Source organism: Vulpes vulpes, chromosome 4 (genome assembly GCF_048418805.1).
Source record: "Vulpes vulpes isolate BD-2025 chromosome 4, VulVul3, whole genome shotgun sequence".
Lineage (NCBI taxonomy): Eukaryota > Metazoa > Chordata > Mammalia > Carnivora > Canidae > Vulpes > Vulpes vulpes.
Genome location: NC_132783.1, coordinates 83,066,489 through 83,089,462, shown reverse-complemented (window position 1 = coordinate 83,089,462; position 22,974 = coordinate 83,066,489). Strand labels below are relative to the sequence as shown.

The window sequence follows — 22,974 nt, the reverse complement described above, 5'->3', positions numbered from 1 at the left end:
TGCATCATGAGCCAAAGACAAGAGAATCTGGCTAAGTTTCAGATATTGCAGGTGGAAGAAAAGGTAAGCCAACTGCAAAATATAATGACAAAAGAAATCTAATATCCATTAGTGGTGGTGATATCTCATTGTAAAACATAACTATTCTTTAAATTCACGGTATTCTTTTCCTAAGCATTTCTTACAGAAATCATCTATTTACAATCAAGTAAAATAAGTGTATCTAAAGATTACTGCAAAGTTTCATATTTTGTGTTACTTACTGACTAGATTGCATCTAAGAGATTTGCTTCTATTTGGAAAAGTAATTAGATGTTTAAATAAATAAATGAAATCTGGTTAGGAATCAGTGATTTTTCTCTTAAGCATTTTTTTTATTTCATTAGTTTATCCTACTAATAATTTATAAATACGTGTTAATAGAATGTTACTTTATGAATTGTTCCTGGCAGAGAGTAGGGAAAAGGTTCTCAGCACCCTATCTTCTTTGGCCATCTCTTAAAACAGTCACTTACCATTTCAGTAGAAAGCCCAATGTCAGGTCTATTTTCTGAACAAAGCTTATGTGTGTGGGGAAAGGAGGAAAAGGAAACAGAGGCTATCTGTATATATTGAAAGAAGAATGAAAAACAGAAAAACCAAAGTATTAAATTCACTCTACCAATAAACAATTTAGAACTGAGTTACCTGGGAGCTTTTTGGGCTTTGGTTATATTGTGACAATTAGCCTTTTTTATTTTTTATTTTTATTTTTTTAAAGATTTTATTTATTTATTCATGAGAGACACAGAGAGAGCGGCAGAGGGAGAAGCAGGCTCCATGTAGGGAGCCCTATGTGGGACTTGATCCTGGGACTCTGGGATCACAGCCTGGGCTGAAGGCAGACACTCAACCACTGAGCCACTCAGGTGTCCTCTAGCCTCCTTTTCTAATAAAAATGACCAATAAAGAACTCAGTAGAGTTGAGCAGATTTTATTTAGTTATCTTAGCTTAGACCACATCAAAGTTACTGGCTCCAAGGAGAAGCACCTTTTATGTTTTTTGTTGTTGTTGTTTTAAACATTTCAGAAGAGGGACACCTGGGTGGCTCAGCAGTTGAGCATCTGCCTTTGGCTCAGGGCACGATCCCGGAGTCCAGTCCCACATTGGGTTCCCTGAGGGGGGCCTGCTTCTCCCTCTGATTGGGTCTCTGCCTCTCTGTATCTCTCTCAATCTCTCTCTCTCATGAATAAATAAAATCTTTATTTTATTTATTTATTTATTTATTTATTTATTTATTTATTTATTTATTTATTTATTTATTTTTAAATAAAATCTTTAAAAAAATTTTCAGGGATCCCTGGGTGGCGCAGCGGTTTGGCGCCTGCCTTTGGCCCAGGGCGCGATCCTGGAGACCCGGGATCAAATCCTACATCGGGCTCCGGTGCATGGAGCCTGCTTCTCCCTCTGCCTATGTCTCTGCCTCTCTCTCTCTCTCTCTCTGTCTGTGACTATCATAAATAAATAAAAATTTTAAAAAAATTTTCAGAAGAAGCTCACCTCACCCAATGAGAAGACATTAAAATATTGACAATAGGTAATATATTCCTCAAGATTCTCATTAGGTTTTATTTCAGGTGATTGTGCTGTTAATGAGGCATTATTACAAAGTCTTCTCCCCTGCCCCACTCCCTAAAGCTGAATCATCTTATGGTATTTTTTTATGGCCAAAGTCCGGTTTTAAACTCATCTAAATACCCAAATAATAAATGAAAATGCTGCTCCTGTGTGTGAAAAGCAATACAACAATTATCATTTCTCAATGACTTGAAGAAATCACATTAATTACCAGAGCAAAGGTCACTCTTTAGAAGTGTAGAAAAACCATAACCTAGACAAACTGGAGTAATGCTATGAAACTCACTTCCACATTTCTGTCTTACACAATGCAAAGTTCTGTGCAGCCAAGTGACATTATGATAGATGGTACAAAGCTTTCATATCATTTCAAAAAGAAACAAATAATGGCAGGAGATTGAGCACCACACCACAAAGTAACATATGTATGTTGAATTCAAAAGAGTCTGAGCAGTGGTGGTAATCAGTATCATAATCATATTTCAAGTTGGCCATTTAATTGTAAGACACTGCCACTTAAAATTAAGGCCAATTGAAATTTACTAGTTTTATAATACAGTTTTATAGTGATATAGGAGCTATGTGCCTCTCTGACCTTATTCTGTCCCTCTGTTGTCTTCACTCCTTGAACTGGCTAAGTTTGTTCTGGCTTTATGGCTTCGCATTAATTACTCTTCTCTGCCTGGAATATTCCTTCCATAGATTTTCATATGATTGGCTTTTTCTTGTCAATCAGGTTTCATTAAACATCTCTTTTCAGAGTCCTCTCTTTCCATCAATCTGAAGAGGCTCAACAGTGAACACAAGACTGTGAACACAAGACTGCTTAATTTTATTCCTGGTACTTCTCACTGGGTGATTCTTAATTGATTTGTTTTCATCCCCTTCCCTTCTGCCCACACTACCACTAGAACACAAGATCCATGACTGGCTCAACTATATGTTCCTGGCACCAAGAGCAGTGTAATTGGCACATCGTAGGCATATTTATTCAAATAATTACTGCATTATTAGAATGAATTAATGAATTAAAGGCTTCCACACAGCTGCTTCAGTCCTTTGTGGCCTAGTGCCTACCTGTGTCTTTGGCATCATCTCACATCAGCCTTCCCCTTACTCTGTACTTCAGTGCACACTGGCTTTTTGTAATTAGTTAAATTCTATATTCTCCTCTATAGGCACAGGGCCTTTCTTCATTCAGTCTGTTTAGAGAAAGATCCCAGTTTGTTCCTTCAACTGACGAATGCCTATTCATTTTGCAACTCTCATTCAGTCACCCCCTCATATAACCAGACGAGGTCAAATCCCTTTGCCTAATGTTTGTTTGTTTGTTTTTTAAAAGTTTATTTATTTAAGTTTATCTTTATACCCAACCTGGGGCTCAAATTCACCATCCCAATATCAAAAGTTGTATGCTCTTCTTCTGACTGAGCCAGCCAGGCAATCTACTACCTAATACTCTTCAAGTTTTTTCATCTCTCTCTTATAAGCACTTAGGAAATTATAATTTTACTTTTTTTTTTAAGTTTGGGATTTTTTTTTTTTACTAATCTCTACACTCAATGTGGGGCATGAACCTATGACCCCAAGATCAAGAGTCACATGCTCTTCCAACTGAGCTGAAACTATAATGGAAGTTCTCTTCTGTCACTAATATATTCAATAACATATGCATGCAATTATAATGCACCACACCTTTTTCTGTTGTTGGAAACTGCACAAAATAGAATTAATCAACATTCCTATTTGGAGTAAAACTACAATGAATGCATCTGTGTGTGAATTCGTTTTTTTTTTTTTTTTTTGCATCCAAACTATCCACAATAAAAAGCAAATTGCAATAAATCATGCTAGATAAAAGACTAAATCAGCTTTTGCCCTCTACAGAAAATTATCTAGAAAATTGTCATATGAAGAAATGATCTAAGAGTATGAAGACCAAAAAAAAAGGGGGGGGGGGGAGTACTACAGAAGTGTGTCAGGCAGGTAATTAATAAAAATAAAAATGTTTTGTTATTATTCTGGAATATGTATTTGTTGGCTTTTAAAATCTGTAAATTGGTGGAGTTCTTTTCTCATTCTAAATAAATATTCACTTAACATTGTTTTAAAAAATGTGAAGGAAGAGGAATTTACAGAATAAAACAGAACTTAACGTATAGTCCTTGTTTAGATTCTACTTCAAATGAACCAATTGCAATAAAACATTTATGGGACAATTAGGAAAATATGAATAATTACTAGTTATTTGATGATACTAAGAAAATATTGCTAATATATTCAGTTGTGATGATGATAGTGGCTATCCTCATGTCAGAGAAATATATTGGAGTATTCGTTGAAAAATGATATGATAATTTGTATAAAACAATCCTATATTGTGTGTGTTATGTTCAAGTAAATGGGTAAAGGTAAAGATGAAGTAAGACTGGCAATGTGGTTGATAACTGATTAAGATAGGTAACTGATACATGAGATTCATTATTCTTCCAATTATCAAAAAAGGTTTAAATTTTCATGATAAAATATTAAGAATATAAAATGGAAACTTAAGGTTATTTATTACAGTTTAAAGTTATTTATTGGAGGATAGGAACTGAATAGATTTAGGGATTCTCTAAGAAAAGCCTTCAAAAACAAGTTCTCTTTTCAGAGTTTTTAATATGGATAGATACGTTAATAGCAGAGGATGCTACGAGAACAAACAACAATCTAGATTTGTGAGTTTGGATTTTTGTATGTGTGTGTCAAATGTTTGTGCATTCTTTCCAGTACTACACTATTAAATAAAAATCCTGCAGCTTTCGTAGGCTTGCTGAATCTCTTACAATAGGCAACAGAAGGTAGGGGAAAATGAGAGCCAACTAGATGAAGAAATACAGGAAAAATTAGAACTGCTGCTGATTCTGTGAAAAAGTGGTTTCTAAAACAAAGATACCAGCAGGAAAAGAAAATAACAAACCATCTACTGTGTAAGTTATATTGCCTACTACAACAAACTAAGCCAAAACAGATTACTCAGATAGAAAGACCTACCCAAATTTGCTCCTGGAAAGTATTCTGCTTTAAGCCTATCTTCTCTGGCAATAAAACCCACAAGAAGAGAGAAATAGAATATTATTTATTCTAGATAAAGGGAAATAGAATATTATTCTATTATAAGAGAAACACAGAAACAATGAGTCATGAATAACACAAATGAAATAAGATACAATTCTCTTGGTAGGAGATCTGAAGGTTGTATGGGGAATGGAGCCACTGTTGATTAAGGTGTAGTGAAAAACTGCTCAGTGCAATTACTTGGGAGTTATAAATATTTCAAAATAAATTTGAGTAGTGATGTTTTTGTGAAGTATTGAACAGATTTACCATATCACTTTTCATAGGCACTTACAGAATAAAGAGGAAAATATAACATTTTAATGTTCAAATAAAAGCATGAAACACAAAAGAAGAAGTGAAACTTGAAGGGTTATGCAAAGGAATCCATGTTTTGTTTTGGCTTTTAAAAGCAAAAGCTGAACAATGAAGATATATACACAATGAATATATTTGAGCAGGGTAGGCTTTGAGAGCTGTGGTTATCTAACAGCCTGAGCAGTTAAGTATTTACCTTTATCATAATTTTCCTTTCACTCCATTTCTAATGAAATTATATATTGGTAGGCCTCATTTAGGTCCTTCCCAGTTTCACTAAAGGACTTTTAAGTATTGTTCAGAAGCCCTGGTCAGAGTGGTCAGCTTTGTGTCACTCATAAACCTTTATCTTCTTTTTTAAAGAAAACTCGAACAGGCTTGATTTATATCTCAGTTAAATACAAAATTATGCTTAACTGGTAATGGGGTTAACAAAATTTGTCTTATTTTTTATTGTCCCTCTAGACTCACTGAAAATGCTGAAGGGGTGCCTGGGTGGCTCAGTCAGTTGGGTGTCTGACTCTTAATTTCAGCTCAGTTCATGATGACAGGGTTGTGAGATCAAACCCCACGGTGGGCTCCATGTTGGTCATGGAGCCTGCTTGAGGATTCTCTCTCCCTCTTTCTCTCCCACCACCCACCAACCCATACATGGGCACATGCACATGTGTGCACTCTCTCTGAAAGAGAGAGAGAGAGAGAGAGAGAAACAAGCAAGCTGAAATTACTGAAGAATAGATGATTATCTCAAAGGAAGCAAGAAAAATCCTGAGGATGCTCTGAGTCTGTCTCTAGAATCATTTGCATCAGGAAATGCCTTTTATGTCCTTAAGGACAGAATGGGCCAATCTCTCAAATGTGGAAGTTTCCACTTTTGAGTTGAACATTTGGTATCAACAATTTCTTAAAGGCCACATATGCATTCTTAAAGGAAATCTTAGAGGATGTGGAAAGCATGCTTAATTAAGAGTTACCTTGAATTAATTACCTAAACCCCTCAGGAACCAAGGTATGTGTCCTATTTTCAACTTTTAAAATAAAATGGCAATTTTTAAGAAAATAAACTGGCAAAGAATTACTTTTAAAAAGTCTCTGGGTCAGAGTCAGTCCAAGCCTCTCAAAAGGAAGTCGGGTACATGGGTGGAACATGTGACCAATCGGGAGCCCAGAGTTCTACTGCTGACTTCCAGAACCAGCCAAGACTGTGACTTCTCTCAAATTCCTCACTTCTCTCTGAACTTCAGTTTCTCCATCTGTGATTCAAGGGCTGGATTAGATGATCTTTAAGATCCTGACTATACAGTTCTACCGTATCATTCTTGATCACACAGCTTCAATAGTATAATCCTAGATGATGAAAAATAAATGTCCCAGAAGTACCTGACAATATAATGATTCAAGTAAGACTCATTTATATTAATTATACTGCACCTATAAAATCAACAGAACAGAACAGATCTTTTGGAAATACTTAAAGCAAAAAAGGACTGCAAGTGTTATGAGTCAATACTGATTACCCAGAAAATTATTTAATCAGTTAGAACCCCTCATCACGTCCATTTGGAAAGCACTTTAAATTTCTACCACACAGTAAGTAATTGTTACTTAGCTTAATACAATATGATATTGTATCATAACACTATAAGTACTATGAATTTTCTAGAGGAAAGTGCTCAAAGAACTATGAATATGGACTCTACCCACCTCTATCTTCCCAAGTTAATGACAATATGTTCTATTTTCTGATTTCTCCTTTCACTTCCAGATAATCCAAAGCCTAAGGTTTATGTACTTATTTGCATGTGAACTATGTTTCAATTTTTAAAAAATTTTAATGAATGTGGGCAAGGTTTAAAAAAAAAACATCCAAAACACAATTCAATTCAAAGATTTTGTTAGGAAAATACAATTTTCTCTTTTATTCAGCATTGTTTGCTTTTATTATCAGTGATTTTCAGGCTTTCAAATGAAGAGAAAAACTACAAGGATGTAATTTTTAGACAGGGTAGATGTATGAACTCATTAAGTCATTCAGTAAATAAATCTTGACTTGCTGATTCATGAACAAAAGGCTTTTCCATTTTTTGCATTGTCAGAATGATTATAAAGAAAAAAATTAATAGAAACTATGATATTCCAACAAATGTATCTCAAAAGCAATTTATTATATACATCACAGTGAAATGAGTTTTTTTCCTATATTATTAGAATAAAGAGATTGAGCAGTATCTAATGTGTGCTCTTTGCCCCAATGATTCTGCTCTCAAGTATTTTCTGCGCTGAACTTGTCACAAGTATTCAGAAATAGGAGCATTCACTGGAGAACACTTTCATGAAGGCTTGAACTTAGTTTTATTTACTACTGGGTTTTCAAAACCAAAAATAGTGGTTGGCACACATAAGGTACTCATTAAATATATATTAAGGAATGAATATTTACTGTGGCACTGTTTATTATAATGAATATTTGGAAACAATCTCAACAAGTTATGATATGTCAATATAATGAAATACTACATAGCTGTTAAGAAGAATGAGGTTGGGGACGTGTGTGGGTGGCTCAGTTGTTGAGCATCTGCCTTCGGCTCAGAGGGTAATCCCACGGTCTTGGGATTGAGGCCTGCACTGGGCTCCCCATAGGGAGCCTGCTTTTCCCTCTACCTATGTCTCTGTCTCTCTATGTGTCTCTCATGAATAAATAAATAAAATCTTAAGAAAAAAAAAAAGAATGAGGTTGATCTACACACATCTGTGAAAAGAGTATATCATAGAGATCTTAGGCACAAAAATTAAGTTATAAAATTAAATATAGGGCAGCCCCGGTGGCACAGCGGTTTAGTGCCGCCTGCAGCCTGGGGTGTGATCCTGAAGACCTGGGATCCAATCCCACATCGGGCCCCTGCATGGAGCCTGCTTCTCCCTCTGCCTGTGTCTCTGGTCTCTGCCTCTCTCTCTGTGTCTCTCATGAATAAATAAATAAAATCTTTAAAAAAATTAAATTAAATTAAATTAAATATAGGAAGATTTTAAATTTGTGTTAAAATAGTGTTAAAATATAAAGTATGATTCTATATCTGCACTTAAAATATATTTATATATTTGTATATGTATAGAGAAAAGTCTGAGAAAATCTACATCAAACAGCTATTGGTTTAAAAAAAAAAAAAACAGCTATTGGTTTTATCTCTAACGGGGAGATGACTTTTGCTTTTTACTCTGTAACACTTCCATATTGTCTACTTACTTAAAATTATCAAATATCTCTCTAATAAAAGATTTCTAAAAGTTAAAAAATGTAAATGCACAAAGAAAAAAGTTCTGGGAGGATGCAATAAAAATATAGTAGTTATCTTTGGGTGCTGGGATGATGGGTATTTTTCTCCTTTAAGCACTTAGTTTAGTAAAAAACTGAGTAGTTTTCTTTCCCTTTTACACATTTCTGTATTGTTCATATTGTATGAATCACTGAATATGAATTATTTTTGTAGCTAGGGGAAAATAAGGAAAAATGTAAAACCTCAATATATTGAATTACATTAATACTGTTTTACCATCAAACTGAAAGTTCATAGAGGTTAGATAACATGTACAAGATTACACAGCTTGAAAGAAATATCTAAAGCAGTCTCCCAAGAGTAATGATTCACAAAAAAATAACAATTATGAATATTTATGCATCTAACAGCATGGCAGCTATTTATCATAAAGTAGAAACAGTAGGAGATACAAGGTAAAACAAACATACCACTAATAGGAGACATTCACTTCTTAGATCACCAGAGAAAAAGTAGACAAAAATAAGGAGGAAAAAGCTAAACCAGAACATGTATTCATATAGATATGTAACTATATTCTGTATCCTGAAAATTAAAAACAAAACAACCTCACCAAATGCCCATGTAACATTTATGAAAAGTAACCACATTAAGTCATAAGGAAATCTTAATAAATTCTAAGAATAACAAAAATAAAAAGAACATTCTTTAATCATAGTGTAATAAAACCAGAAAATTGTGACAAAAATCAGAAAATAAACTCCTACCTGAAAATTTTAAAATTCTCTGTTAAACAATTCTTGGTCAAAAAGGAAATAAGGCTTTGGCCTTGCTTTAGACTGGATGGGATATCTCTGAAACAGTTAAATTCTTCTATTATTTGAGAAATATTAACAACAGTTAATATTGGGATATTATCCCATTATTATAATGGGATATCCCTACAACAGAGTAAAAGATATGGGTTTCCTAGTGTTTCGTGAGAAATCCCTGGTGAATTAATGAATTAATGAACAGTTACAAAATGGCATTATTTTTAACCAAACTATTCTCTTGTGCCAAGAAACAGATACTACATCATAGGTGTCTTATCAGAAGCCAACATTTCCAGTCATGAGGAGCTGTGATCGAATTGGGCGATGAATAAAATAAGCGTGCTCAGGTATTACTTGGTGTTAAAGGAAAAATTCGGCCCAACTTCCTGGAGTGTATTTTTCTTGGAGTTATGGTAGACAGGACTTTAATATTATAATAGAGTTAATATTGAAATAAATACACTGAATACATAGTTGAATAAGAAACATATGCAAACTTCAAACATAAAACATGGGATTTCAGAGAAACTTTACTCTTGCCAAGAATATCCCTAGGATCTTGAGAGGATATACTTCTCACTCTCTAGAGTTAGGGGTACTTCAGAATAGCTTGAAAATTACCTAATATACTGATTTGCTATTGTTGTTGTTATGATGCCAGGTGAGATCCAGAGAAGTAGACCATCAGGTAGCTTTTGTGGATAAACAAAGTATTCATAAAGTTAAAAAAAGAAAAAGAAAAGAAATTGAAACAAAAGCTTCAGTGTACAACTTTAGGTGACCAAAATACCACATGATGTCTCATTTTTTTGGCATGGTCAGAAAATTGAGTGTTCCACATAAGTGAATTTTCTATGAAACTAAAGCCTATCCCTTTAAGCATAACATCTTTTCAAGTTTTAAATTTCTCTCCCTGGAAGAATTCCTAAAGTATTTTTACTTCAACTTTTTATTGTGGAAAATTTTAAGTATATATAAATATATTCTATAATATATTCCCATGTACCCATCACCCTGATTCAACAATTACCAACTTACGGTTGATCTTATCTCATCTGTTCTACACCCCATTTCCCCTGCTAATTATTTTGAGGTAAGTTTCAGAAATTATATCATGTTATACACTAATATTTTAATATCTCTAAGGGACAAAATTATTTTAAAAACATAATCACTGGGATCCCTGGGTGGCTCAGCAGTTTGGCGCCTGCCTTCGGCCCAGGGCCTAATCCTGGAGTCCTGGGATCGAGTCCCACATCGGGCTCCCTGCATGGAGCCTGCTTCTCCCTCTGCCTGTGTCTCTGCCCCTCTCTCTCTCTTTCTCTCTCTCTGTGTGTCTCTCATGAATGAATAAATAAAATCTTTAAAAATAAAAATAAAAACATAATCACAATTATCATATACTCACACATTTTCGATTTGTAGTGGTTTTAATGGAAAATATTCTAAAATTTACTCATTTTACTTAAAGCACATTGATTATGAAAAAAACTTCTTTTAAAAAATATTTTATTTATTTATTCATGAGAGACAGAGAGAGAGAGAGAGGCAGGGACACAGGTAGAGAGAGAAGCAGGCTCCATGCAGGGAGCCCGATGTGGGACCCGATCTAGGGACTCCAGGATCACGCCCTGGGCCCAAGGCAGGCGCTAAACCGCTGAGCCACCCAGACATCCCTATGAAAAAACTTCTATTTGACAAACCAAAGTCCGTATTCCTGGATGCAGTCTGCTGTGACATCAGAAACCTAAAACATATGGCCCTGATTCCAAGATGTGGTGGTAGGAAGAAACAGGGTGGGACTTGAGGAGGCTCTGCTGAGAGCTTAAAGGTAAGTGAGGAAAATTTTATCAGAAGCTAGAGGAAATATATGTAGTGGTGGAGATTTGGGCAATATTGCCACCTATGGTAATGTAGAAAACAGGAAACCTACCTAATGAACTCAGTGTTCTAGCTAAGGAGATTTTGGGGCAGAGTTTTGATGGTGCTGTCTTCTCCTAGCCATCTTTAGTAAAATACAAATGTAAGAGATAAGCTACAAAAAAAGAAAAAAAAAGATAAGAAAAAGTCTGTCACTTTTTAAAGGAAATATACACAACCCAGGATTTGTTGGGTTTGAAAATAAAACTTTTTCTCATTCTCTATCTCTATAGAAGGTAAACTATTTCAAATTAAGAAATAGGTTCTGGGCAAATATCAGAGCTAGAATAAACCTTTAGGATCTTTCATTAAGACCTTGAGAAATATTTAAAGCGGTGTCTTATAGACCCTTTCAAATGGGGGGTGGGGGGAGGCTATCCAAAGATATTTAAGGACATGCCTCACAATTACTCCATTCAACACTAGGGCTTCCAAGAATCTTAAGGATGCTGTCCCACTAGAGTCTCATAGGGAGCTCAAGGTTGAGGAGGGCTTATCCTGAAGAGATTTTTGGGTGTGAGTTTGTCTAACGAAGTGAATTCATAAAATGATTTAATAAGAAGTCCACAAAGGTTTCAGAGAAATTGTATCAACCTGGCCTGAAAGGGACAGAAACACAAGAAAATGAAAGGAGGATCTGGACTTCCCAAACTTTTGGTAAAGGTCACTCACCTGCAAAAAAAAAAAAAAAAAAAAAAAAAAAAAAAAAAAAGCTAGTATTATTCAAAAGCAAGGATGATTCAGCAGAATCAAGAGTGAGAGGACACAGCCAAGATCTAGCAAAAGCCCCATAGATAGAAAGACTGAGCCCTAGCCAAGGAACTGGCAATATGTGTTCTCAATCAGTAATTGCAATTTATCTCCTGTTTTTCCCCTTTTTTGTTGGAAGGGTATATCATGGTTATCCTAGGCCTGTCCCACCATATGTGTTCCATTTATGTAGGGCAGATAACTCATCTCTTTAGTCCTAGGTCTTCAAATCAAGAGTAGTAGTTTCTCAAGGAACTGTATGCAAGGAATTGCATCTGTGGAGCCTCATTCATACCTGGACTTGGTATAGATAAGAGCCTGGACTTGGAGCTGATGCTGTACTGGAATGTGAATTGAGGATCTTGGTAGAGGAATTGCATGTGACAAGGATGTGAATTCTTTTTTTTTTAAATTTTTTATTATTATTTATGATAGTCACAGAGAGAGAGAGAGAGAGGCAGAGACACAGGCAGAGGGAGAAGCAGGCTCCATGCACCGGGAGCCCGATGTGGGATTCGATCCCGGGTCTCCAGGATTGCGCCCTGGGCCAAAGGCAGGTGCTAAACCGCTGCGCCACCCAGGGATCCCAAGGATGTGAATTCTTATAGCTAAAGGGCAAACTGGCAAATTTTGTATACTGAGGCAGGCTACCACAATATAGCTCATCCCATACATTTTTCTCACAATATGATGAATACATTCTTCTAGTCAGGAGAAGGGTCTATGATTCTTCAAATCTGGGTAGGACTGTGAATAAGGAAGTTAGGATACATGAATTGTGAAACTAAATCATAAAAGACAACACAGCTTCCACTTGGTTTTTTTAGATATGCTTTCTTGGAAACCAGCCACCCTGTGGTTAGGAAATCTAGGTCACATAAAGAGGCAACATACAAATATTCCATGCTACAGCCCTAGTTGAAATCTAGGTCACATGGAGAAGCAGTATACAGACATTCCATACTCACAGCCAGCCTCAGCTGGACATGTGTGAGGAAGACCAGCCATCATCTAACTGCAACCGTATAAGATATTCCAAGCAAGAACTATCTTGTTGAACCCAAACAACCCACAAAATTATGAGAAATAATAATATAATGACTGTTAAGTCATAAATCATAAATTTTAAGGTGATTTCTTACAAAGCAATAGGTAACAAGACCCCAATATAATCCTCTCTAATAAATTAAACTCATGGCCACAAAGATATCTAGAGAACTGTTTGCCTACAAATTAACTGGTCCTAGTCTCCTGAGCACCTACAAAATTTTTTGATGGTGTAGGGTTAGGAGTTCCCACCAAAAAAAAAAAAAAAAAAAAGTGAGATATAGCCTTCCTGACATAAGAAAAGTCATTTTAGGCCCCCAGCCATTTTTGTGATCTATACCTGACTGGCACTACTTATCCAAGCACATTATTCTTATAGAACTTCCTGGGATACATTAAAACTGCTGAAACTAGACCTCAGTAGTTAATTATTTTAAAGGAACAAAAGAATGCAAAAATAAACAGCTACTATCAGGCCAGGAAATAGCCTAACCATATCAGAGACAATAAATCAGTGGCAAAACTCCCAAAGCTGCTGCAAAAGACTGACCTAACACACATTCTTGAGTTGTTTTGCAGGGCTTAAACCCCTCTGAGCTCTCAAACACTGGACTAATTGCCAGAGAACTGACGATGCCGACCCTTGCTGGCCCTTGCAACTTCAAACAACTAGGACCTGGTCTCTGTCAACTTAGGATGACTTCTGCCACAATTCCATACTGAACTGTCCTTCGCCAAGCCCCTCCATGATATACAAGCACACTTAGCTTAAAACTTCTCCAATTAGGAGCACCTGGGTGGCTCAGTGGTTGAGCATCTGCCTTTGGCTCAGGTTGTGATCCCAGGGTCCTGGGAAAGAGTTGTGCATCAGGCTCCCTATAGGAGCCCTCTGCCTATGTCTCTGCCTCTCTCTGTGTCTCTCATCAATCAATCAATCTTTAAAAGAAAAAAACCTTCCCCAATTATATCGTTGGGGGGAGGAGCAGGATATATGCTTTGGCAAATATCCCCAGTGTTCCCCCTACTTGTTGCCAAGTAAAGCCCTTCCTTTTTCCACTCTGGCTTGGTTGTGTCATTTGGCTCCAGGACCCACGAAGAGACAAGCCCAGTTTCAGGTTACTATAGTTTTTCCTTTTGCTGGTTGCTCTCTTTTTGAGTGGTTTTTAACAGCTGGCTTCCTATCGGTTGCTGAATTTTGCCCAAGTAAAATTCTGAGGCAGGCTCTGTGATAATGCTTATTTCTAAATTCCTAGCTATACAGTCACCCCTTGAACAATGTGGAGGTTAAGGGTGCCAAGCCCCCTCACAGTAGGAAATCCCTGTATAATTTTGACTCCCCCAAAACTTTACTAATAGCCTACTGATGACCAGAAACCTTACTAATAACATAAACAGTCGATTACCATATTTCGTATGTTATATGTATAATACACTATATTCTTACAATAAAGCAAGCTAAAGAAGACGTTTTGAAGAAAATCATAAGGAAGAGAAAAATACACTTAGAGTACTGTATTGTGAAAAAAAAATCCACGTAAAAGTAAGTGCACCTGCATAGTTCAAACCTATGCTACTCAAGGATTGACTGTATTACTGCAATAAACTTTGGAAAGGGGCATAATCATCACTGTCACCAACATCTACTGGGCACTAGCCATGAAACACACTCCACTTCACGTGCACTGACGTCATTTAATTTTCAAAAGAAAGAAATTCCTGAGGAGACATTATTATCTCACACTCACACAGAGATACTGAGTGACATTATTCAAGGTCACACACAGCTAGAAAGTGGCAAAGCCAGGATTCAAACTTGACTTCAAAGGCCCCATTCTTTACTACATATTTGGCTCCTTTTGATAAAGGCAACTGAGGTAGTAATCTCTTCTGGATAGAGTTAATTTTAAAATGTTTATTGCTGGGGGATCCCTGGGTGGCTTAGCAGTTTAACACCTCCCTTCGGCCCAGGGTATACTCCTGGAGTCCCGGGATCGAGTCCCACATCGGGCTCCCTGCATGGAGCCTGCTTCTCCCTCTGCCTGTGTCTCTGCCTCTCTCTGTGTGTCTCTCATGAATAAATAAATAAAATATTTTTAAAAAATAAAATAAAATGTTGATTGCTTTTTGGCATTTAGAAAGAATTTCCTACAAAAAAGAAAACGTTTAGAAGGAGAAAAACTGAACTTTATCATTTTCATATTCTTATATAAATGTGCATCTACAACTAATATAACTGCACTCAACTACTAATTACTCAGATTAGTTGCATTTAGTAATTCATGGCATTTTAATAATAATGGGAAAGCACACTGGCTGAAAGGCTCCCTGATAAAAATAAAGATAAATTATCCTATATCTAAGTATGCAATATAGTTAAGCAGAAACTTCCAAGAAAGAGAGAAAAAAGCTACAGCTTTTTCAGCACTGTTTTTAAAAAGAGAAACGATCTCTATAAGGAATCCCTTCAAGGACTAGCATAACTCTGACACCCTTCTCCCAGACTCGGGGTATAGATGGAGATGGTGAAGAGAGTAATAAACAGAAAAGGAGCAAAAATAATTACTAATGATTATGATTTGCAGTCCATACATGACATTTAGTTAAAATCCTCTTCTGTCCGTTTTGTATGACTCTGAGCTACATTAAGAGATCGCCATCAGTAGTTGAGCTTTATAGACTTAAATTTGATTTTAAAGCATTACAGTCATTTCATAATATAAAAGAACTCAAATGACATAAGATCCATCACTAATTTGAAATCACTGGGAATAAGACAGGGCAACAAAGACAAAACGCGCTACCACTTCTTACCTCTCAACAACAAGGAGATCATTTCACATTAAATCTTAATATATGCTTGCAACTCCTCCCCTGCATCTGCAAAGACTATCACGGATATATATCATATGAACATTATCCTTCTAGGGAGCATCAATCACTCTGAAGAATATTTACTAAGTATATACCAATAGAGCAAGGCTTTCAAGATTTTGAAATGCCTCCAAAATATCTGATCTATCTTTGTCAGACCACAACATATTTCTTTGTTTCTTATTTCTCTATAATCGAAATGAAAAGCACCATTATGATTTAAAATATATACTGGATTTGAGATCCTGGGAGATTGCATTTCGACTGAAGTACTGTTATTCATGAAAGTGCTTCTGCAATCAAAGCTTTCTGAGCATATAGTGGCATATAGCACACGTAGTAGCTTTTATTACATAGCCACAGCCTTCTCTAGATACAAAACTATAAATAAATAAACACCAGGGAATCCCAGGAATGTCCAGGGTTATTTCATCAAGCAAAAAGAGATTCAATTTAATAGGAGATGTAAATTTCAACTCTATGCTTATTATACCTTCATCTCCATTCATCTCCAAAATAATAGAATTCAAAAACAAAAAAACATCAGAATGATCTTGCAGATCTTCTTCTAATACCACAATTTCTAAAAGGAGAACATGATTCACCTCAGATTTCATTAACAATCTTCATACGTTTGTTGGGGCTTCTAGGAGGAATATAATACATATAACTTCCCCTGTGGCTTTCCCCACTTTCTTAACTAGGGATGGAAGAATGAAGATAGAAAGCACTGTAAATACAAAAGTCTGGAATTAGTCAGAAGTCATTTCTCTTCTCTTTTCAAAGAAAAAGCCAACATTCACTTAATACAGATTAATGAAGGTCTTCCTTGCCCCCTACTTTCTTTGCTGAATTTTGCAACATGAAAAACATACTAGAACTAAACTGAAAAGTTAGTGTCAGGACTGCAATGCTGCAGGGTTAAGAAAGATTCAGAGTTCAGAATTCTGAAATACAGGTCTACAGTTTAAGTGGTCTGTGATAATGCACGGCAATGAATAGGTTCCCACAAAGTCTCTCCTGAATCAAGCCACTGACCAAACCAGAACCAAAACTAGTAAATATATCAGAAATGTGTAACCAGAAACTACTGATGGGCCATGTATTAAGAAGAACAGATATCCTTTGAGAAACTCTGGTCATGCAAGGCATTTTTCCAATTTCTTTTCTAGTGTTCCATATTTTATTGTGTGATTTAGGTGGCTTGATGAAGTCTGAAATGCCTTTAAAAAAGGATAACTACTTCTGTGCTATGATTAGAAATATGAATCTAATTTCAGAAGCCTAGGAGAGTTACAAAGATTAATGTACTGATAGTCTTTTTCTTGGGTAAAAATTTGATGAAGAATTATGAGGGAACAGAACTCAACATTTTTAATGGAAATAGAAAGGGAAAGCTAGAAATCCTGGAAAAAAACTTCACCAATCTTACTTTTAAGGGAAAGAATAAGAGGAAGTGCTAATCCTGTGTGTCTAACATGGGTTAATCTTACTTTATATGGATGCAGAATGAAAATGAGCAATTCTCCCATAAAACAAAATCAGAGACAAAGCTCAAAACAAGATGATGGCTATAAAATGACATAAAGCTAGCATCATAAATTCTTATAAGTTCCTATACTTACTTGACATGAAGCCAAAAGTGGTTCTAAACACATCACAGAAGCTACTAACATTTGAAAAATGCTGTATTATAGCTAATAGGCAATAGTAATTACTCAAATTCCATCCATTTGATTCTGTTAGATATCATCCTCCCAACAAGAAAACTTGAATTATATAATATTATTTAAATCTAAAACATCTTATTACCTATTGTGCCAAGATAACACCCTTAAGTACCTTAACTATTTCCAAAATTTCCAGCCATCCAATCCTATTTTCGGAACTTATCCCCTCATCCAACATATCAATTTTGTTCATTCGATGGGGTAAGTTCTAAGGTCCCTAGACTGTACCGGAGCAAAGTAAACTCAGAAACAGTCAATGGGAGAACCCAGAGAAAAGAAGTTACAAGCCTATTCTCTAATTTTTTTATTCATCTAATACCCTAAACTCACCCCTTACAAGCCTCAAGAAGTAGACACAGTACTCATTCTAGAGAGGTAAAATTAGCCAGTTACAGAACTTAAGGACTCTAAGCACAGTCTTATTTTTTCAGTGGGGGAAGATAACACAGGAGATTCAAGAAAATAGCAAAACTGGCTACTTGAGACATGACACCTCATTCTAGACTGTTGTCAGAGGAAGGAATTCAGACATACCCATTCCCTATATCTTCAGTCCCTACTTAGCAAATGTTTATGTTTATTCCAACAAACTACTATATCCACTGCAGTAGCTGTTAAAATAGAGGATGTTATAGACTAGCAAACAAGCACTCTATCATGAGTCAACAACTCCTGATGTGTTACTATGTGACAATACAAAATATTAAATGATTTTTTAGACACATCTTCTTTACCCATCCCTTAGCAATGTGGGTGTGGTGTAAAATTTCCACATAGAATGTACTAACTTGGGGCACTTGGGTGGCTCAGCTGGTTAAGCATCTGCCTTCCCAAGGTCCTGGGATCAAGCCCTGCATCAAACTCCCCATTCAGTAGGGAGTCTGCTTCTCCCTTTCCCTCTGCCTCTCCCTCGCTCTCTCTCTCAAATAAATAAAAGTTTTTTTTTTTTTAAAAAAAGAATGTACTAGCTGAACCTTACTCATTACTAGTTTGTATGTGCAACCATTTATACAGTCTTGCCCTATTAATCCTATCATTTCAGTACTACATTAGTCATTGAGTTTTTTAACTAGCTGGAGTCATAAACCCAAAGTCAACAACTACTTGTTTGGGTAATGGCTAGATACCTATTGAATGAAGGAGACGGAATTCTCTCCACAGACTGGAATACAGAATAGAATCCATCCTTGTTTCCTGACAACTGTTATCATCTTCCTCAAGTAAAAGGTATCCACTCAGAGCTTATTATGTATAAAGCAACACTTAGGTGCTGGGAAGAAAATAAAAAAGAATAAGACAAGGTCTTTGATGGCTAAGAAGTTACAATTTAATCAGTGAGGCAAGATACAACCATAAAAATGAACATACACTGGTTTATAACAATGCATAAGTCCTGAAAGAGAGGTAAACCCAATGAAATTTAAATTATCAACAGAAATTGAATTTTCAATGAGTGAAGAATATTGTGGCCAGGAGTGGCAACAGAAGGCTTCTTGGAAGTGAGACCTTACTTGGGTCCAAGAAGATATGTTATTTTATAAGGTGCAGGGACAGTAGGTTTGTCTTTTAAATTATGTTTTGTTTAGCCTAATATGAAAATCACTTTATATTACATTATTAAGCTGATGAAAAGTTTATCCTTTAAGCTTGAGATTAAAATATGGCCCTTAAAAAATCTCTCCTTTTCCATATATATTTTTTCTTTGTTCTTTTGCTATGTGAAGTTCAAGGTGATTTACAAGAGGTAGGAAAGCACAAATTTGGTGGTTTGCACAAGGGCTGCAGGAAATACCTAAAACTTCAAAAACTATACTACCAGTGATGGCATGTTTCCAGGAGGACTGAATTTAGTGTGAAAACTGGGGAAATAAGGTTTGTGTTTCAAAGTAACTTGGAATCTAACAAGTCTGTGAAATTAGTAACTATAATCCTAATCCTTCCAATGAGAAAATTGAGGTCCCAGGAGGAGAGAGAACCAAGAATCAGCACAACTAGGATTTGGAATCAGATATATCTGGTTCTAAAAACACATCTTCTATGTGACTCATTTTCACCTAGTAGAAACAGTGCTCACTCCATGTTGATGTGTTCCAATACACTGAAGACATATATATTAAAAACAAAAACAAAAAAACCCAGCCAGAATTCCACAAACAGCTATTTAGAACTACATTAATTAAACTGGGTGACATCTGTGAACACCAATCTCACGTCTCATGAAAATATCTCAATGGCAGGTCAGTCCATTATGTACCATTTTATTCTTGAATTTTAACTGCATGGCATTAATACCTTATTCAATACACTTAACTGTTCAATGGACAGCTTTCATCTACTCAAATTGGTAACACATACCTTGTAAATACATCTATTATTCTCTTATAGAATCTGTGCTCAATACATTCCATAATATATATACAATATATACTTGAGAATTAAGAGGTGCTGAGCAACATTCTTTTAATTTCTACAAAAGTCTCATTTCCAAAGGATTCTCTTCAACCACTTCTATTACTAGAGACTAACTCTAAATTAAAATAAGTGGCTACACATATATTACAATGTTTCTCTTACAAATTAAACCAAGGCGAAAACTGCTGTCCTTGTAAGGGCTTTCTATAGACAAGGGTCAGAGATAAAGTGAACCCTTACTACCATGAAATGAGCCAAGAGGATACCTTTATATAAACACTGAAAAGTGAATAAAATTGCAGTTCTGGACTATATGCCAACACACAAAAGCAGCTCATTTCAATGTGTCAGATAAACGCCCACTCAGCAGATATGACCTCCTAAGAATATATATTTGGCTATTTTTTATCCTGTTTCCTTAATCTGCCACCAACTGTGACAATCACCAAATGTTTGGGGATGTGAGTGGCAGGAGGGGAGGTGGGGAGACAGAGGCAGAGAAAGGAGGAAAAGAAAGTTGTGGCTTCAGTGAATACACAACCACTAACCTTGCTGCAGAGACCCCAAGGTGATTAGGAAACTGTTGGCATAAGCACTGCCAGGATTGTCTGGAGCAGCCACCACTACCATTTGCTTGGCTGACGGTGTGATATATGGGGAAATCGGGGAGATTCTCCTGCTGGATGGAGAAACTGCATCTGCATGCTAAATATCTAGAGGAAGGAGAAGCCTTCGGTAAAAGAAGAGCAATCCCTGTGCTATGTGGAATCCTAACTCTGTTGACAACAGCAAGATTCTGCTTAAACAGCTCTATCAAGCAAGTAAAAGACATACACACTAGGAATTAATTGATTCAGGTTTTAATATATTTGCCTACGTGCTTTCCGTTCTTCAGTCTAACAAAGGCATTATCCTTTAAGAGCTGAAAACATATCAACATTAGGAATTTCCCCAAATTTGCTGTGTAGGAGGAATTCCCCACACCATGCCCATGAAAAAGCAAAGATGCTATGCAATGTACTTCAGCCAGAGGCAGAGTGCTCAGCAACCCTCACACATACCCATACCCACGCATACTTAGGGACAGGCTTCCCCCATCATCATGCACTGAAATGAGGAGAAGACTCCCTCATCTCCCTGCACCATGTCATATTAACATTTAAAGAAGCGACTGGGTGCACAGAGGACTTTTCCTGACAGACAAGGACATTGAGAGATCTAATCCCTGCCAACAGTGGCTTTGCTGGACTTTTTGTCCTTCTTAGATATGCCACTAAGCAGCAAGCATACTTAAATCTATTCTTTAACCCCTCCTACTACTAAATGTACACATTCTTTGCACTGGTTTTCCAGACAGAATAGAAAGAAAATGCAAATCTCACAACATCCAGGTAAATGGGCTTTTCAACCTCACCGCACAACATGAAAGGTTAAGCAAGGAGCTACAGTATCCAAAGGTACCTAGCTTCCTCTGGCTTCCCTTGAATCAAGCAGCAAGGTTAATTACATGGAACAGCCAAAAAGGTACAGTAATTGGATATTGACTTTTGGGCGCTGGTGAATTTTAATAATGACTGTGGCACTAGACTTCATAATAAGCTTTTTCTTAACCTGTTTTTGAAACTGAAGAGTGGAAGACAAAGTAAACAAATTAAAAAAAAGAAAAGAAAAAAAAGAAGGAAGGAAGGAATGTACGAATGAAAGAAACCATACTACCTTAAAAAAAATGTCTGGAGCTAATCATGGGGAAGATCCTTCCCATATGCATCTGATTTTAGGGACTTCTCACATTTTCTTCTCCACCTTACTCCAATTTGTGTTTTTCTTGGCATGATCTCAGCTCTCTCCCTTCCTTTGAGAAAATAAACAGTATTTACTGTATTTAACACTTTGGATACAATAGACCCCCCCTCCCCCCCCAAAAGCCTATCTTTCATCCTACAATGTTTAAATTGACATATTTTTCCCTCAAAAGGAAAATGGGCTAGAAATCCCAACCCTGTTTTGCTCAAGAAGGGTTCACGCAGTATATGCAATGCCTCTCAGATGCCAAAGACAGACTCAAAGGAGCGGCATATGGCAATTCCTTACCTGAGTCCAAATCATATCCCTTCAAGGAACCACTAGTTTGTTTTTACCACACCTTTGTCCTAAATGATATTCTAAAATAAACAGCATCATACTTGTCTTGGATATGAGGATGGAAGTGAAGCAATGGAAAGGAATTTAAAATATCCTTCAAAAATCTGGAAGCTTTATTTACAGTGCAGCCAGATCGTGTACCTATGCCAGATAATAAAATCCAAATTGAAAACAGTCAAAACACTGACATTCTCTAGCCAAGGTGGAGCACGTGCAATGCAATGGTTTCATTTAAACTATTCAATGAAATACTTAGGGTAGATATTGATTATGATTAAAGTGCATTCAGCAAAAATTTCAAACCAGTTGAGTTATTGTTTCCTTTTTTATAGCTGGGAACTCCTTTCACACTTTCCTATAGAACTGTAGACTGCAAATTGTTCTGGTTTGCCTTAGTAGAAGGAAGGTCCATTGATATACACCACCAGTCACAAATATTTCTAAATTCTTCCCTGGATTCTTGATCATTTATTTTGTTTCCTTTAAATTTTAAGGGCCAGTTCCTTGTATACTACTGTAGGAGGTTGGCTCATGGTTACACAGCTACACTAAGACACAACTATCTCTGTTGTTGGCCTTGCTAACTACCTGCCAAGTACAAATAATGGATGAGCCCTATAAGCAACAAACTCACAAATTAGTAAGGGAAACTAAATGCACATCCTTGTAAATTTAAATAAGAAAACAAAAGTTAAAATGAGTTCCTCAGAAGAGGTAGAAATTCAGTTGGACGTTTAAAAAATAGGTAGAATTCAGATAAATGAAAAAGTACAAGAGAGCATTTGGTAGAGCATGAGTTTAGGAATACATATGGTGTGAAGGTAAGAACGTACCAGGCAAAGAAAGGCACACTACAAGTGGAAATGGACCAGTTCAAGTACTGCTACACCTTTACAACCACTTCACAAAGGAAATTTCAGGCAGACTGAGAAGGGCTATAGCATTACATTACACTGCTACAGTGTAAAACCTTTTTG

The 22,974-nt window shown here is 36.3% G+C and overlaps 1 protein-coding gene across 2 annotated transcripts in view; it reads right to left on the bottom strand.

Moving 5' to 3' along the window:
- The window catches only part of MCU (mitochondrial calcium uniporter), a 197,749-nt gene that overhangs the window by 74,082 nt on the left and 100,693 nt on the right, over positions 1-22,974 (bottom strand). The window lies entirely within an intron of this gene.